This window comes from Podarcis erhardii, assembly GCF_964252035.2.
Source record: "Podarcis erhardii genome assembly, chromosome: 8".
NCBI lineage: Eukaryota > Metazoa > Chordata > Lepidosauria > Squamata > Lacertidae > Podarcis > Podarcis erhardii.
The window spans coordinates 76187913-76205583 of NC_138499.1; the positions used below are offsets into that span (position 1 = coordinate 76187913).

General features: G+C 42.9%; 1 protein-coding gene across 6 annotated transcripts in view; it reads left to right on the forward strand.

Annotated features, from left to right (window-relative positions):
• CDH18 (cadherin 18) overlaps positions 1-17671 on the forward strand; it is a 634566-nt gene that overhangs the window by 327041 nt on the left and 289854 nt on the right. Inside the window, exon 1 of one of the 6 annotated variants that reach the window (XM_081873025.1) lies at positions 2569-3159. The exons of 4 other annotated variants lie outside the window; for them this stretch is intronic. The gene's annotated coding sequence lies outside the window, so the exon portion shown is untranslated. Of the gene's footprint in view, positions 1-2568; positions 3160-17671 lie in introns of those variants that run through there. One more of the 6 variants, XM_081873023.1, reaches the window with a different exon arrangement.

Sequence of the window (17671 nt, forward strand, 5' to 3'; positions counted from 1 at the left end):
TATTAAAAAGCCCTGCATAAACTTGGACCAGGCTATCTGTATTGTCATGCCTGGGCTTTAAGATCTGCTTGCCTCGGATGAACTGCCCAAATACAGTGGTACCTTGGGTTAAGAACTTAATTCGTTCTGGAGGTCTGTTCTTAACCTGGAACTGTTCTTAACCTGAAGCACCACTTTAGCTAATGGGGCCTCCTGCTGCCACTGTGCTGCCGCTGCACGATTTCTGTTCTCATCCTGAAGCAAAGTTCTTAACCTGAGGTAATATTTCTGGGTTAGCGTAGTCTGTAACCTGAAGTGTATGTAACCTAAAGTGTATGTAACCTGAGGCACCACTGTATTGGCAGCCTTTTCCCTCTTACCTTCGGAGCCAAGGCAGATATAGTGTTGGGGTCAAATTTGGGCTGGGTGGGTTCAGGGATGAAAAAGGATGCAGAACTGCTTTCACTACCACCTGTTTTTAGTGGTGAGCAGTGGCACACCTTCACTTGTTGGCTGCCATCCCCTCCCCTCTCAAAAAAGAAAAGGGGGAAGCCCTTTTCTGTAAAACACTATGTCATGAGGATGCAGGACGCGTTTCTGTAAAAAAAACCCTTTTGCTTCCTTGTGCGCCTCCTCCCAATCAAAATTGCTGGAACATCCCCTGCACTGCATAGGTAAAGGTAAAGGGACCCCCTGACCATTAGGTCCAATTGTGGCTGACTCTGGGGTTGCGGCGCTCATCTCGCTTTATTGGCCAAGCGTACAGCTTCTTGTTCATGTGGCCAGCATGACTAAGCTGCTTCTGGCGAACCAGAGCAGCGCACGGAAATGGTGTTTACCTTCCCGCTGGAGCGGTACCTATTTATCTACTTGCACTTTGAAGTGCTTTCGAACTGCTAGGTTGGCAGGAGCAGGGACCGAGCAACAGGAGCTCACCCCGTCACGGGGATTCGAACCACCGACCTTCTGATCGGCAAGTACTAGGCTCTGTGGTTTAACCCACAGCACCACTCGCTCCCCGCCCTGCACTGCAGAGAGGGTGACAAAAATGTAAGGGGGCATTTAGGATCAACCCTAAGCAGGGAGAGACAGGGGGGACCCCCCTATTTGTGGCACCCCATTGTGGAATGCTCTCTTCAAGGAGGACTTCCCTGGCACTGAGTTCCATGTCCTTGTTGCAGCTGGTAAAAATAAAAGATGATGATAATGATAAGTAGTAGTTTTTGTTGTTCTTCAGGGCTTTTACTGCTCCATTTTCCCTGCAAAAACATTTTCTTCTGTTGTACACTGCTTTAGTTATTGCTGCTGGTTTCAGTAATTCTTGTTATAATTGCTGTGTTTTCATTATATAAACCACTTGAAAAGTATGTAGAATAGAAAAGGAGGCATATTTTGGGGGGGGGAGGGTTAAACATGGAGGACCAACCCTGGTGATGGAGGCAAGGCCTAGTCTTTCTCCTGAAGTCTTCTGAGCTTGGTGGAGCTGCCCAGAACATGAACAATCTAATAATTTTCCTCTTTTGTCCTCTCCCCCACCAAAAAAAACCTTTGATTTTTTCTGGATCACTTTGGCAGTGCAGGATTTAGGACTGTCCAGACCACCCAAGTGTTCCTATTTTCCAGGGGCAGTCCCAGATTTACATAAGCTGTCCCAGTTTTTGATTTGATTCCCAAATGTCCCACTTTTCTCTATGACGTCTCTATTTTCATCGGAGAAATGATGGAAAGGATGTCTCTATTTTCACCAGAGAAATGTTGGGGGGTATGGGGGCGGGTGGTTCCCCCCACACAGGGTGCCAAGCCAAGGGAAAGCAAAATATTACAAATATTAATAATAAATAAATAAATAATAAAACCCTATATTTATGCGGGTACCTACTGAGAAGATCCATAATTGGCAACCGTACAGTGGTACCTCGGGTTAAGAACTTAATTCGTTCTGGAGGTCTGTTCTTAACCTGAAACTGTTCTTAACCTGAGGTACCACTTTAGCTAATGGGACCTCCCACTGCCGCCGTGTGATTTCTGTTCTCATCCTGAAGCAAAGTCCTTAACCCGAGGTACTATTTCTGGGTTAGTGGAGTCTGTAACCTGAAGTGTCCGTAACCCTAGGTACCAAAATGAATTATTATGAAAATAAGAAATATTTAGGGAAGACTGATTTTGTCCTTGCTCGGGGCAACATATTACCAAAGTCCACTCCTGACTACGGAGCAAACCAGTACAAATAATGAACATTTGTTACCAGTTTTCATGCCTTTCATGCCCACATTTGGAGGGGGGAGAACCCCTCTACCCCCCTCCCCCTTATATTCTAGTTCTCCTTAAGCCTGGCTTCCTTTCTCTCTTCCCCTCCCTTTTGCTGAGCAAAACCTCCTTGGCTGTGGAAACTGTTTATTCATGCTGTCTCATTGGCGAAGGACTTCGCTTGCAAGAAGCTCAGGAAGGGGTGGCCGGGTGGGGAGCGATCCCTACGTTGCGTGCATCCTCCTGTAGAAGACGCCCGGTCCTAAGAAGCAGGGATGGGGACGGGGAGGGGGAGGAGGAGGAAAGCGGAGGATCAAGTAGACGGGCGGCGGCAGCCAATCAGCGGCGCTTTCCCGAGCTGCGGAAAGCAGAGCTGGCATATGAGCTGGAGCTTTGGAGATAACACATAGCTGGAATCCTGTGCGCCTCTTTCCCCCCCTCTCTCTCTTTTTCTCTTTCTCTCTGGACTGGGAGCAGCTGTGCCCTGAGGATATACCCCCCTCTTTTATTTTATTTCAATGCGTCTCTTCTTTCCACTAAAGTTCCCTGTCACCAGTTAGGGCAAGTCAGCTAAGGTAAGGCTTGAAACGAACTGACCCCTTTAAAGAAATCAAATCAAATCTGTGCCGTGTTCTTACGGGCAGAACGAATGGGAGTCTGCTGCTAATTCCGTCCTCCTAAGCCAGAGATAGCCTAGCTTTTAGGAAGAGGTGTATTAGACTTCTATTTCGCATCGCTGTCTCTGATGGTTGCCTTCAAGTTTTTTTTTTAGTTTTTTTTTTAATTTTTCCTCTTCTTTCTGCCGGCTGAGCCTTTCCCAGTTCATGCGATGCTCTTCTCTTGCTGCGTGCGTCTGCTTAGCCCAGATTATGTGCAGTGAAAGCTCTGTTTTAAAGGAGAGAGAGAAAAGAAGACACGGGGTGGTGTGTGCAGGTGTGTATGTATATATAATGTATGTATTCTCCTAGGGAATGGCAATCTCGCTGATGGTTCTGCTGCTGCTGCTCCCCTACAGCGTGGGCAAATGCACGCATTTGGAGGGGATCACATTCTGGTCCGACACAGATCTGTGCGCGCTCCTCTGTAGCGTCAGCTGGTTTCCAGTTGCGAGGAAGGCTCTGCATGTCGACTTGAGAGGCGGATTGAAACGCAATCGCTTCTCCTCCAAAGCGAGCCTTCTTCCCCGTTGCCCATGTGCTGATCTTGAAACATTACCTGCTGTTTCAGCCCTTGGAAAGAAAAAGGGGGGTGCAGGGAAAGCAGATAGCTGAGAGGAGCAGAGCTGCTTTTCCTTAACGCTTTAAAAGGGTAAACTTTCTCTCCTTGACTTCGTGTAGCAGAGGGCACTGGGGTGCAGTGGGATGAAGGCACGGTTAAAAGCTTGCCCCCATTTTTCAGTCAGTAAAGGAAGATATCAACAAGATGGGGGGGGCGGGTTTGGCTGCTTAGTGATCATGAGCATTCCTTGAGAGCTGCAGTTTTTGCACATGGAAACAGTTCGGAGACTCTGGGTGAAAACAGTCGAGGGAGGGGGAGGAGGAAATAAGACGATCTTTTGCTAATTAACGCTTTGGAAATATGGTCCCATTGCATCTTCATTTGTGTGTGACTGCTTGTTGTGGCCTGTCAGAGGGGCAAATGAGCTCCTCCAGATAACAAGGCAAAATAAACAGTCGTTCATCTCTGCAAGGCAGACATTTGAAAAATAAAATGCATTATTATTTTCATTAAAGTATTTTGCAGATAATAATAATTTCACTTGAAGGCTTTGAATTGGGATCTGTAGCAGACAGTGTAGCAAAGAGCACACATGCCCCCCCTCCCAGTTTTCTGAATATACATACACAGTATACATACATATATATATACATGTATATCATTAATGCCTACAGCTGTCAGGTAATTTAAAACAAAACTGTCCCAGCCTCCTTCCCCTTCCATATTTTTTTTTAAAGACTGAGTACAATGACAAGGACTAAGCTTTTATAGGCTGAAGGCAAACTGTAGGTGCAATCCAGTCAAGTTAAGCGTAAGTGCCAATGATTTCAGTGGGCGAGAGTTAAGCATGTGCATAATGCTCCTGCTGAAAGCAGTTAAAGTAAATGGTGCTCAGCTTTGACTGACTGTGTCCTTTATGTGAAGAAATGTTCTCTTTGCAATCTTTCTTCTTTAATCAGTGTATGTAGCAGTAGCAGTAATAATGTCATGTCTTAAAGTCAATAAGTAATCTGAGTTGCTGTACAGAGGTGCGGTGCTGATTGAATAGGCACTGTACTCATTTTTAGGAGGCCTGAATGCAAATTTAGTAAGATAACCATAAATCCTACCAGCCTCTTTGCATCTGCCATTATATTACAATAAACATTTTAGAGGGGTGTTTTAGGAGAGTCCAGGAAGTTAATCCTACCTTCATTTTGTGTAAGGCATGCTGAGCTTTTGGAGTTGTCGTCCCCTATAAATATAGGAGTGTGTGATATAATATGCAGTAATAATTTTGTGGAGACAAGTGTTTTCAAAATGTTGGTGATCTGAACAGGAATTCCTCAGTGATCAGCCTGGATAGCTCAGTCACTTAGAGTGTGGTGCTGATAATGCCAAGGTTGCAGGTTCAATACCTGTATGGGACAGCTGCATATCCCTACATTGCAGGCGGTTGGACTACATGATCAAATTGTATGAATCAGACTTTAGTTTCCTGTTTGTTTACTACATAGGAGATTGTCCAGACTATGCCAGAGAAAAATTGACTTGTTATGTCAGTGGTGGCCACAGGGGGTGCTGTGCAGCTCATAGTTTCATTTTCCTTTCACCACCCATCAACGCTGTAATCCTATAGCCACTTACCTGTGATCAAGTCTCACAGAAGTCTATGTGATTATTAATGATTAGATATGAAAATAGATGTGATTTAAAGCTCTTTGTAAACTTTTCACAGGGTTTTGCTTATTTCTTCACAACAGCATTTTATTATTTATAGGATGGATTCAATATCACACTATTACTATAGTACCGCCAGCGCAAGTGTTTCTATATGGGTCTCCACTAGCGCACCCGGTTAGTTCAATCTACCCTACTGCTCAGAATGAAGGTACATAACATTCTCCAGGTATATAATGTGCACTGTTTGCTACTTTTACATGGGCGGTGATTTCATTAAAGTATTGTGACAAGCATTTTAGGATAGCTTGACTTGTATATAACAGGAAATCACGTCAATTATGATAATGTGTGGTGAATTTCTTATGTGTCGTGGGGGAAGGAGAGGGAGATGGTTCACTCAAAATGGGGGAAATGTTTTAAATTCCTAGATCTTGTTACATTTTCAGTCGCCTTCAGTAAAGAATTGACATTTTTTATTATTTTAAAGAAATCAATGTTGTGGCAGCTTAGTGACTGGATACTGGTAATTTTCATAGACTTTGCTAAATGAAGTATCTTTTAATAGCTATTTGGATCTGGTTACCACCAGGCTTTTGCATAAAGCGCAGTCTGAATTTGCATTATTATTATTATTATTTGTCAAAATATTTCTGCCCTTCTTTTTTTACCCCCCCCAAAAAGAAAACCCTTTATGGAGGTTTACAATGTCATAATCACTCCTAAAAATACCAAACTGAGAGAATGTACATACACCAAGTTAATAAAGATACCAAAATGCAGACCGGTACGTTGAGTTACTAGACGTAACTCAGATGCCTGATGAAACAGCCTGGTCTTTCGTTGTGCACGGAAATGCAAGCAGTGAAAAATCTGGGTAGATCTTGTACCCTGCAACATTCCTCAAAGGAAAATAAGGACATTTCTCACTTTCCCTGCAAGTGACCCTCCTCGACCCTCCCCACCCCCCACCCCCACTCCACAGAGCATTTCCACTATGGCTACACCAACAGGACACAGGAAACACTGAGAAAACCCCTTGATCCCAATGTTATTTTATTCTTTGGTAGATTTACAAAAAGAAAAGCACATGCCAATAAATAAAATTTAGAAAGGGGCAAGATTAGACCTGGATTCACAAAACAATATGGTGTGGTTTTGTTTTTGTTGTTGTTGTTGTTTTGAAACAACCCTTGGTAGGGCAGCCCTGCCCTCTGCCAGCACCACTCCTATTCCTCCTCACCTGCTCTCCAGCAGCCGCTGCGAGCTGCCCAAGGGGGCAGACCAGCAGCGGTGACCATAGAGAAGCAAAAGGATGCTCTCTCGCAGCCACCAACATCGCTCGAGACAAGCACCAGCTCCTCCTCTCCCCCTCCCAAGATTGGCAGTGGCGGTACTGGCAGGGGAAATAGGGACATTCTGGGATCAAATCAGAAGCGGGGATGGCTTTTGTAATTCCAGGACTATCCTTGGAAAATAGTGACAATTGTAGGGTATGCGATCCCCCTTGGTGTTTGGATACCATTCCCCAAAAGGCCCTGTCCTTTGTTTTCCAAGTGCATCTCAGATAATTGGAGGAGACATAGTGGGGCCTGTGGTGTTGATTTAAATACATAAGGCAGGTAGATACATCACTTAGGTGATATTTAAGTGGCAACTGTAGGATTCTCCCCTTCTTTCCTTTTGCTGAACTGATCTGACAGCCTCCTGGGGAACAGAGAATGCCGGTACTCACTACATGCACCCATAAAAGCTGAGCACTGTCAAAATTGTTGATGTAATAAAGCAAATTTATTCAAGATGAAGCAGAAATATCAAAGGAGTTTAGCTGAATGCCATCAAGCTTGATGTTAGAGTTTTTAACCAGATGGTGTTGGACTGTCCTCACTTTTGAGTCGGCTGAGGCTGCTGAGAGTTGGGGGTGCAACACCATTTGGAGGCCCACAGATTATCCACCCTTGATTTAAAGTGTACGGTCTTCAAGCAAAAACATCTTGGAGGTCCTGGGCCACAGAGAGGTTAGGCTAGCCTCAACCAGAGCCGGGGCTTTTCGGCTGCGGCTCTGATCTGGTGGAACGCTCTGTCACAAGAGACTAAGGCCTTGCGGGACTTGACATCTTTCTGCAGGGCCTGCAAGACAGAGCTGTTCCACCAGGCCTTGGGCCAAGGCACAGTCTGACCCCCTCCTTTGGTAATTCTTCACAGAACTCTAGCCCAATGGTTATCATTAATTTGATTTGAACTGATTTTATAATGAATTGATTTTAGAATGATGTATTATTTTACTGTTGTTAGCCGCTCTGAGCCTGGCTTCAGATGGGGACAGTGGGATATAAATAAAATTTTATTATTTCATTATTATTATTATTATTATTATTATTAACTATTCTAGCCTCATTGCTTCCTGTCTACTATTGTGGTAATAACAGCAACAGGAAAGCTTGCTTACAGTTAACAGGTTGTTGCAGGCAAAAGTCAATTTGCATGGCAGGATTCACATTCCCAGAGCCAAGAGGCATGGACACCTCTCCTGATCCTCTTCCTCCAAGCACATATGGCTGCTCCGAAACCAAATTGCCAACAACAAAGAAAGGAAGGATTTTGATTTCTCTCTCGATTGTCATTTGAATTGGAAATGGGAGTCTGTGTCCAAAAATGAGGTGTCAGGGTCTGCCTGTCACAAAGTCATGCCAAAGTCATGTCAAGGAAGTGCAAGCCCAAGCCAATCAGAGACAAAAGGCAGGTATCCATTCCCAGAGGGACAGGCCTATTAGTCTGTTTTAGCAAAAACGGCATAGGGTCTTGTGGCACCTTATTATAGCGTAGACATTTGTGAACTAGAAACAACTTCAAGAGATGGAGGAAGTAGTGTCTGCTTCTGTAGGAATGCAGATTCAAGATGAGAGTAATTTCATGTTGCTTGAAGAGTTGACTTTTGTGAGAGATCTTCATTATAGGATGCACTCCCAGGTCCAGTACAAATTTAAATATTTGTTTTGTTTTGTTTGGAACATTTGGTGGCCTGCAAATTATAACAAAATGAGTACTACCAAAAGGAACTGGAAGTGTAAGCATAAGAAAAAAAGAGGCAACACATCTATTTATCTGAAATTCCCTGAGGAAGGATCAGTAGGGCCCAAAATGTGTTGAATCAATAAACATATTTTTTGTCTACCTCACCGTTCCCTCCCCTCTAATCTCCAGTTCTATAAACTGTATAAATGATGTTGTTGATAATTTTTCACCCCACATTTTCCTCCAAAGATCCCAGAGTGGCGCTTGTGGTTCTCCCTCTCCCCATTTTATCCTTACAGCAACTTTGTGGGGTGAGTTATTTAGGCTGAAAGACGTGACTCTCCCAGTGAGCTCCAGTGTGAGTAACGATTTGAACCCACACCTTCAAGATCCTAGTATGATATTTTTAGTACTCTGGGAGCTGGACAATTGGCAATATAAACAAAGCAGGAGAGGCACTTTATAGAACGCTGGAGTTCTTGCCCCAAAATTTCATTTGGTAGACCAGCTGGCAAATTGGTTTCAGGGTGAACAGCCTGTAAGCAAATTGGCTTGTAGAGGAGAAAATATATGATGTTAGGTAATGTGCTAATGCAATCATATACATGTCTACTTGGAAGGAAGCCCCATTGAGCAAAATGAGACTTCTCAGCGAGTGTGTACAGGATTGCAGCATTAAATGGTTTCACTCTATTAATTTTTAAACATTTAAATAAAGAAACAGCTGAAAGTGAGAGTATACAAATAGGGGGGAGGGGAACATGCTTAAGATTTTGTATATCATACAGCATATTACCCTTCTTTTGCCCACAGCCTTTAGGGTTGCCAGATCAACTGGAGACCCAATATAATAATAATAATAATAATAATAATAATAATAATAATAATAATAATAATATGCCACCCATCTAACTGGGTTGCCCCATCCACTTTGGGCGGCTCATAACAAAATATTAAAAACACAGTAAAACACTTTTTCACCATTGGTGACTGAGCAGAAAATTGTCAAGCTACCTTCCAGCTATTCTTTCCTCAGTCCTTCTGTTTGCCCTCCTCACTCATTTGCCCCCATTTTATTTTAACAATATTGTTATTAATATTAAAGATTATGGGTCGAACAAAGTCTTCCATTCCATGCCTAGAACAGACTTGTTGTAATCAATTGCATCATCATTGCACCATTAACTTTAGTCCAATTGATGTCTGTGTGCCCTCTTGCAGTATGAATAAGTCTAGGTCCAAGAGTTGCAATATGAAGTGCATTTCATCTGTGATAACTGAGTTCCGTGTTTACTAGAATGAGCCTAATACTTAGCTTCTTCTAAGCAGGTTGTGGAGCTGTTTGGTTGTGTTGTGTTGTTGTGTTTTTCTGTGGTACTGAAATGTTTCCATGTGGAGGTGAACATGAAGAACTCTAGTATATCCCCAAACAAGTGTTTCCATGATTTCTTCAGTGATGAGAGAAATTTTGTTTGACTAGACTAAGGTATTTTTAACAGTGATATATAGCATTAGCAACCTGAAGTGCTGACTCTTGGCAAGTCTAAAACCCTGGCTTTTATAGTGCGGTGAAATAATCTACAGGCATCTGAGCAGCAGCCCAGAAAAGACATGTATCATCCACCTTCAAACAGTATCTACTTTTTTTAGATACTGTTACAGAGATTAACAGTTCAGTCCTGTGTACTGTATATTTACTCAGAAGTAAAGTAGGCCCATTATGTTCAATTGGGGTTATTTTGTCTGTCGTATATTGCATGCTTACCCTTGAATCAACCCCACTGAACACAGCAAGAATTCCTTCTGAGTCAACATGCTCTGCAGATCTCTGAATCATTATTCTTGCTTTATGATTCAAATATTTTATTTCCTGGTGCATAGTTGGAATGGCAGTACATTTGTCAAACGTCTCCATGGCTTTTGTTTCACATGTCATTTTCATTCACAGAATTGCAAAATTGTTGGAAGGGATCCCGGGGGTCATCTTGTCTAACCCCCTGCAATGCAGGAATCTCAACTAATATTGTAAACTGCCATGTGATCCTCGGATGAAGGGCGGTGTAGAAATTTTAATAATAATAATAATAATAATAATAATAATAATAATAATAATAATGACACAGTCATCGTGAAGTTATTTTTTTGCAAAAAAAAAAAAAAAAACCATTTCCAAACTAGGAAAGACTTGTTGAATTTCTGTCTACTATACCACAGTTAGGGACATGGGTGGCGCTATGGGTTAAACCACAGAGCCTAGGGCTTGCTGATCAGAAGGTCAGCGGTTCGAATCCCCGCAACGAGGTGAGCTCCCGTTGCCTGGTCCCAGCTCCTGCCAACCTAGCAGTTCGAAAGCACATCAAAGTGCAAGTAGATAAATAGGTAACGCTCCGGCGGGAAGGTAAATGGCTTTTCCATGCGCTGCTCTGGTTCGCCAGAAGCGGCTTAGTCATGCTGGCCACATGACCCGGAAGCTGTATGCTGGCTCCCTTGGCCAATAAAGCGAGATGAGCGCCGCAACCCCAGAGTCGGCCACGACTGGACCCAATGGTCAGGGGTCCCTTTACCTTTACCTTTTATACCACAGTTAAAGGCACAAGAACCCTGAACCCTAAACCAAAGCCTAGGTTGACCCATTAAACACAACAAGACTTGGTCTGGGTAGACATACTTACTCAGAGGTAAGACCCACTGAGTTTTGTAGGTCTTACTCCCAGGTAAGTAGGCATAAGATTGCAAGTTAAGGGATTTATGTGTGCCTCTGTTTTGCCCTTACACCTCTTCCTGTCTTCTATGCCTGCTGCCTTTCTCTTTGCCTGAGAGTCCCACTCTGTGTGTTTGTATTTCCCTTTACTTTTTCACAACAGCTTAACCTTCCTCCTTTCCTCTCCCTTCTTCCCACGTGTCACAATTCCTGGGAATCTTCAGAGCAGCACCCGCTCACTCCTTTCACTCCTTTTGCACATCAATGGCTCATTTAACTGTTGTCCTGTGCTATACCCCTCCTCCATGAGCAGGGATGCATGTTTAGTTTGCATTTCAACAAACTTTGGAGGGTGTGGGTGCAAAGTTCAACAGTTAAATACCCCTGCGTACATTGGGGTTCCCCCGGGAATGCTGTTTTGTTTTTGAATGGTTCCTTTTCACCTCCAAAGCAATAGTTCAGCATCAGGGTGACAATTACCTAAATGGAACCTCCACATGATGGTGTGCATTTTGGGAGAAAAAGTTAGAGGAAAGTTTTGGAATAAAAACCTATGGGTACTAGATGTGGGAAGGGCAAGATTGCTTATACAGCTCTCCTCTTTATGCATGGGAGCTAGTCTAGGAATGCAGTGTAGGCACAGAAGCCAATTTCCATGTCACCTTTCCTTGTGGGATCAGAACTCTCCCCTAAATCAGAAAGCACCCAAAACTGTATGAAGCCAAAGGCATGAGCTGATGCGACTGGCGATCTTTTCTCCATACACTGACTTCCTGGAAGAGTGCAAGAGGGGAAAAATAGACCGCAGTGTTTGAGTCAGAACGTCATCCGTTAATAAAGCTAAAGGGATTTATTAAGCAAGAGAACAAGGAGTGTCTAGTGGGAGACTGCTAAGTCTAGGACCTACATTTCCCAGGAGCTCCTGGTGTGACCCATGACTGACCTTGAGAAGGGAGCAGCCCTTCCAGAGGTAGAGAGCCTGAAGAATTAGGTAGGGAAATGCAGGCAGAGGCTGAATGTGGTTTGCTGTCTGGGATAAGAGTAAGCACTGTGATATTGTTTTTTCAGACTGTGCTAGGAAGACCTATGCTATTGAATTGGCAGGCAGAGCAACCTGTTTGAAGACTCATGCTTTACACTGTTTTTTCATGTACCTTTTACAGTTTGGGTGTCTGTAGGCTTCCTTGTTTTTTACCTACCTCTATTAAGACTGTCTGTTTGCTAGCCATGTCTCATAGAGGCTGCAGGGATAGTACAGAGCTTGCTAATACAAATTTAATAAATAATAATACTGAACTGCCTTCAGCAGTTGTCTCCTATCCTGTAGCTAAGCAGGCATGCTACTGAATCATACTCTTATTAACAGAAATTAAATAGGAACAATATGTGATATTGGTTGCAAGGATTTGGAGAGCTCACAGGCAGGAGTAACCAGAACCACATGGTGAAATGGACTAGATGCAAAGGATATGAAGGAGTTTTAATTACGAGTCAAGGTCAGTTGTGATCATCAAGGTGTGGCTGCTAGGGCAATGCTATTGTCTTATAATGGGTAGATCTGGCTGTGCCTTCTACAGGTTCACATCCACTTGAGGTTCCTAGAGCCAAGGATCCAGATTACACCTTGGCCCTAGGAATACAGATTGGGTGCTAAATATTTGGTTCTGTCTCGGTGGGTGTTTGCCTGGGATAAGAGGAGAAAAAAAGAGGCTGAGGTAGGGAAAGAAACATGAGTTGTGTAGAGGGGTTTTAAGCAGCCTTGAGATGCTGCAAGAATATCCTGTTACTTGAGGGAACTGATACTTCTTTAAAGGCTATCATTAACTCTCTAGGTGACTGCTGTTCTTCTTCCCTCACTTCCCTGATCAATGTACATTACAAATATCTTCAGTCTTTTCCCTTAATGAGTGAAATAACACTCTAAAAGGCTGTCCATAAGTCCCCTATGAGTCCGAGAAGTGCAAAGTAATATAATAACTGTACATTGTTGTTAATTTAACCCTAAACAGGTAAGTCACACCAAAAAAAGCATTGTTATCTTTCTAAGCATTTTCTTTTTCCTTCTTTTTCTTTGTTAGAGTTTTGAAGTGTTTATTGGAAGATTTGTTTCACAAGACAACCACCCTCTCCCCACCCCAAATCTCTGGGTTTAGGGGAGTAGAGCGCTTCCCCCAACCAATCTTCCCTCCATCTCCCCGTGCGCTCTTTAGCAGAACTGGAATGGAATATTGGACCTTTCAGTACAAAATCTTGTCAAGCTCAGTATTCTGGAGCTTAGACTCTCTGCCCAACATCTTAGAAAAGGGGGGAGGGGAGAGGAGAAAGAGAAAACCACCACCACAAGGCTAAACAAGTGTCTGTGCTTGTGTGAAAGTGTCTGTGAGAGAGTTAATATTGAAAGTATTAATATTGAAATATTAAATATTGAAAGGTTATTAGAAAGTAACCTCACCTGGAGTTAAGTGTATATACTGTTAACACTGGAATGAGAATATGATTTGATCTTTTCCAAATTTTTGCATGCTGATTCTTGAAATTAGGGAACCAATGTTTCTTTATATTTGAGTACAGTTAGACACCATTTTAAATCAAGATGAGGAACCGAAGCTTTTAAAACCACTGATTTCAAAGCTGGACTGATTTGTGTGTGTGTTTTGTTCCTACAAATTCCTGAACAGTGCTGGGTCAGCAAGTACAAAATGATAACCTGTTCCACAGATTTCATGAAGAAGGATTCTAGCGTAACCATTTCCCTGACAAGCTTGCTTTCCACGTGTTGAAAAGTGCCTTCTCTCCAAGGGGACTGCATTCCATACCATGAACCCCTCTTGTGTTGGGCACCTTATCTTCAGTTTGTGATAACTAAGCTATACTAATCCTGTGATGAATGGTGTCGTAGACTTGGATAAATAATTGCAAAGATGGCTTGCAGTAGCGTAAGGTAACGGACACCTGGACTGTTAAGTCCAGTCAAAAGCGACTAAGGTGTTGCGGCACTCACCAAGGGAGCTGGCGTTTGTCCAAAGACCGTTTTCCAGGTCATGTGGTCAGCATGTCTAAACCGCTACTGGCACACAGAGGACTGTGACGAGTGCCAGAGCACACAGAAACACCGTTTACCTTCTCGCTGCAGCAGTACCTATTTATCTACTTGCACTGGTGTGCTTTCAAACTGCTAGGTTGTCAGGAGCTGGGCCAGAGCAATGGGAGCTCACCCCGTCACGGGGATTTAAACTGCCAAGCTTCTGATCACCAAGCCCAAGAGGTTCAGTGGTTTAGACCACATACGCAGTGATAGTGCCATAGTTCAGCATTGAACGTGCCTCCTAGAATGTTGTTGCTCTTCCAAGACTTTGAATTACAGTCTCCACAGGTGGGAAGAACAACCTGTGTGGAAGTCTGGTCTACATCTGCCTGTTTTCATAAATGGCGAGCTCATCAGTATCATTGGTGTTGATGTCTAAACAATGCACTTCTAAACACTCATACTGGTACATTGCAGACAACCCAGTGACCATCAAATTGAGCAGTCTTCATAACTATTAACAAGATGCCCCATATTTCTTTCCTGCACCACCAAGCTAGGAAGCAAGCCAGGTACCGAATGCTGGAGCCATCACCAAACACACAACTTTGTCAGTTGCAGAGGGATCATTTTAAAAAGGATAGCCAGCCGCATTCACAGCACGACCACTACATTAGCAGAGATTGTTTGCCTTTTTAATAAAATGCATTACTGAGCATTTGTCAACACACTAGTATTACTGCATGATGCTTAACAGACCACAATTAGCACAAATATTTATACACCGTTAACATTTGAGTGGATTTGTATTATCAGTTCCTTTAGGATTCCACATGCTTCTTTGATTGCCCCAGACTATAGAAATGTTGTCTTTGTCCATGAAGTTTTCTTGGCAGGGATACTGGAGTGGCTTGCCGGTTCCTCCTCCAGGTGGATCACGTTTGGTCAAAACTCTTCACTATGACCTGTCCATCTTGGGTGCCCTGCTCCACATAGTTCATAGCTTCTCTGAGTTATTCAAGCCCCTTCGCCACGGCAAGGCAGTGATCCATGAAGGGGATCACATGGTGCTGGAGGAGACTCTTGAGAGTCCCATGAAGATCAAACTGATCCATTCTTAAGGAAATCAGCCCTGAGTGCTCACTGGAAGGACAGATCCTGAAGCTGAGACTCTAATACTTTGGCTACCTCATAAGAAGAGAAGACTCCCTGGAAAAGACCTTGATGTTGGGAAAGATGGAGGGCACAAGGAGAAGGGGATGACAGAGGACGAGATGGTTGGACAGTGTTCTCGAAGCTACCAGCATGAGTTTGACTAAACTGCGGGAGGCAGTGGAAGACAGGAGTGCCTGGCGTGCTCTGTTCCATGGGGTCACGAAGAGTCGGACACGACTAAACGACTAAACAACAATAACATGGAAATGTTAGTCCCTCTCAGAAGCACCTATTTCTCTAGCCCTTACCAACGAGTTCCACACACAACTTTATGTTTTTAGAATACCTATAATGCACCATTTGGTCCCGGGGCAAGGTTCATACAGAATCTATAGAACAAATTTAAACATACAGCATAAGAACTTCAACTAAAATAATTTTTTGAAACTATAGTGACCCATTACGTAGAAAACAAGGATTTTAATCTTGCTTTTCAGCCAGAAAGGCTTCCAAAACAACTTACGTCAGATCCTTTTTTTAAAGAAAAGCTACTGCTTGCTTGGAGGCCTGCACCGCACTTAAAGGAAAAAGGGATGAGAAGGGAAGAAGAAAAGAAATCTGTCCACCAATTCTTGCAATTTAAGTTACACAGTAGTTCTTACAATGGCCAGCTGGAATGGAAGCAATTCAGGGAGAGAAGGAGCTGATCGCTCTGCAGAGCTGATAGGGTAGCTTCTTATCTATCCCTCTGCTGTGGCATGATGGAATGGGTTGTGGCCAGTTGATATTTGAAGGATACAAGGATCGTCCAAAAACAGCTGGTCTCTCCACTGAGCAGATGAATAGCCCTGCTTCCCTTCTCTCCTTGGCTGCAGCCAGGTGGAATGGATGCTGCCAGGTCAATTTTAAATGAACCGCTATAGACGGATGCCAAATGACCAAATCCCTTCGGGGAACGAAAGAGAGAAAGGTAGCTCTTTCACTTTGCTGGAGTTACCATACAATTTGAAGGAGAAGACAAAAGAAGAAGAAGAAGAAGAAGAAGAAGAAGAAGAAGAAGAAGAAGAAGAAGAAGAGCAGCTACCGCTGCAGTGTATATTATTAAAAGTGCACCACTTCTTGTAATTGTAATTTATTTTGGAATGTATCGAAAAATGGACATTTGGATTTTGTTCCCAGCTGCCAAAATAATGCATGCTCTCTAGAAAGCTATCTAGCCTGAAAATGTCTAGTTTAGACATAGGTGTGCCAGTGTGCATCTCCTAATTGACAGCCGGGTCAGAGGTTGGCACAATGCTGGAACAGTTAATGCATCTGTGGGCTCTTTATTTGTGTTGTTTTAGGATACAATCTGACACTTTGATTCATTTGGACCATGACTGGGGATATCATGATCTTCATAAAAACCAATGAGTCTTGCTCCATAGGACAATTCGGATGCTAATTATTCTCATTAATTTGTAATGAGTGTTTATTCTATTCATCGTGGAGCTTATTATATTTTAATGAGCGTTGCAACTGCCCTGCGGTGAAAAACTCCCCAACGTCTCTGTATATGTGCGTAAGTGGGTGGCATTTAAAATTACGGGAATTTATCCAAAGGGTGACTTGTGTGAATAAGGCTAATGTCTTCAAAAGTATTTGTGCTCACAGTTACTTCTATTTTTTTATTTTTTTTAATAAATGCCATTTTAAAGCAATGTATTCTAAACATTGTTTGTTTGCAGTTGGGTGCAAAACAACAACAAGAACAACAACAACCCTTTTAAGTCTTTTTACGAATGGCATAAACATGCAAGTTGAAGATAGCCTGAGGGCTTCATTAATTTGAGATTTCATTGTGATCATGATAGGTGCACCCAAGTGTTTGTAGAATATTTGCATCATTATTTTTCTCTCCACATGTGTAAGAATGTCCTCTTCTGGAATACAGTATAAGTTTCCTCATTGCTCAGGTTACCAGGCTTTAGGTACTGAGAAGCTAAATGGGCATAGATTTATGCATAAAATCCTCAGCATATACTGGCCCTTTCTTTTGAGTAGCCTGGTTTAGCTATCATGGCCAAACCATTATTGATTGGTAACCTGGGGGTTTGAGTACTTTTCTCTCCATACAGAATTCCTCCCTCCTTTTCCCATTTTGTTAAAGCCTTGGTTTGCCAGCATCTCCAAGTTGGTTAAACGATAGTTATTGCTACTGACAAGGAACCCCTCCTAATCCACTTTAGTCTGTGGATTAAATTTAAAATTCTTTGCTTGATTCACATGGCACAGCAAGTTATGGTTTGAGCAAATCAGGAAAGGGAGGACGGTGTGCATGAATACTTTGTGCTCATGATGGTCTGAACTGTACCTGCCTGAGGTGCAGAGTGCATGTGTGAATGTGTCAGAGAGATGGCAGGAGAGAGGAGGGCAATGTGGGAGAACAGCCTTGGTTTGATATGTTTTGGAGCCATATAACACATAACGCTTCCTGTTCAAATGCTGTAATGTTGATATTTTTTTTGGGGGGGGGGGGAATGGCTGCATATTGTTTCTTGCGAATTTCCCCACCCTTTAATTTTATTAAAATTCCTCTGCCCCACAACACTTCTCTATGGTTTGTTTTTTTATTGAAACACTGATATTTCTCCTTCTTTCATTATGCATTAGTGATAAAGAAGAGGCTTTGG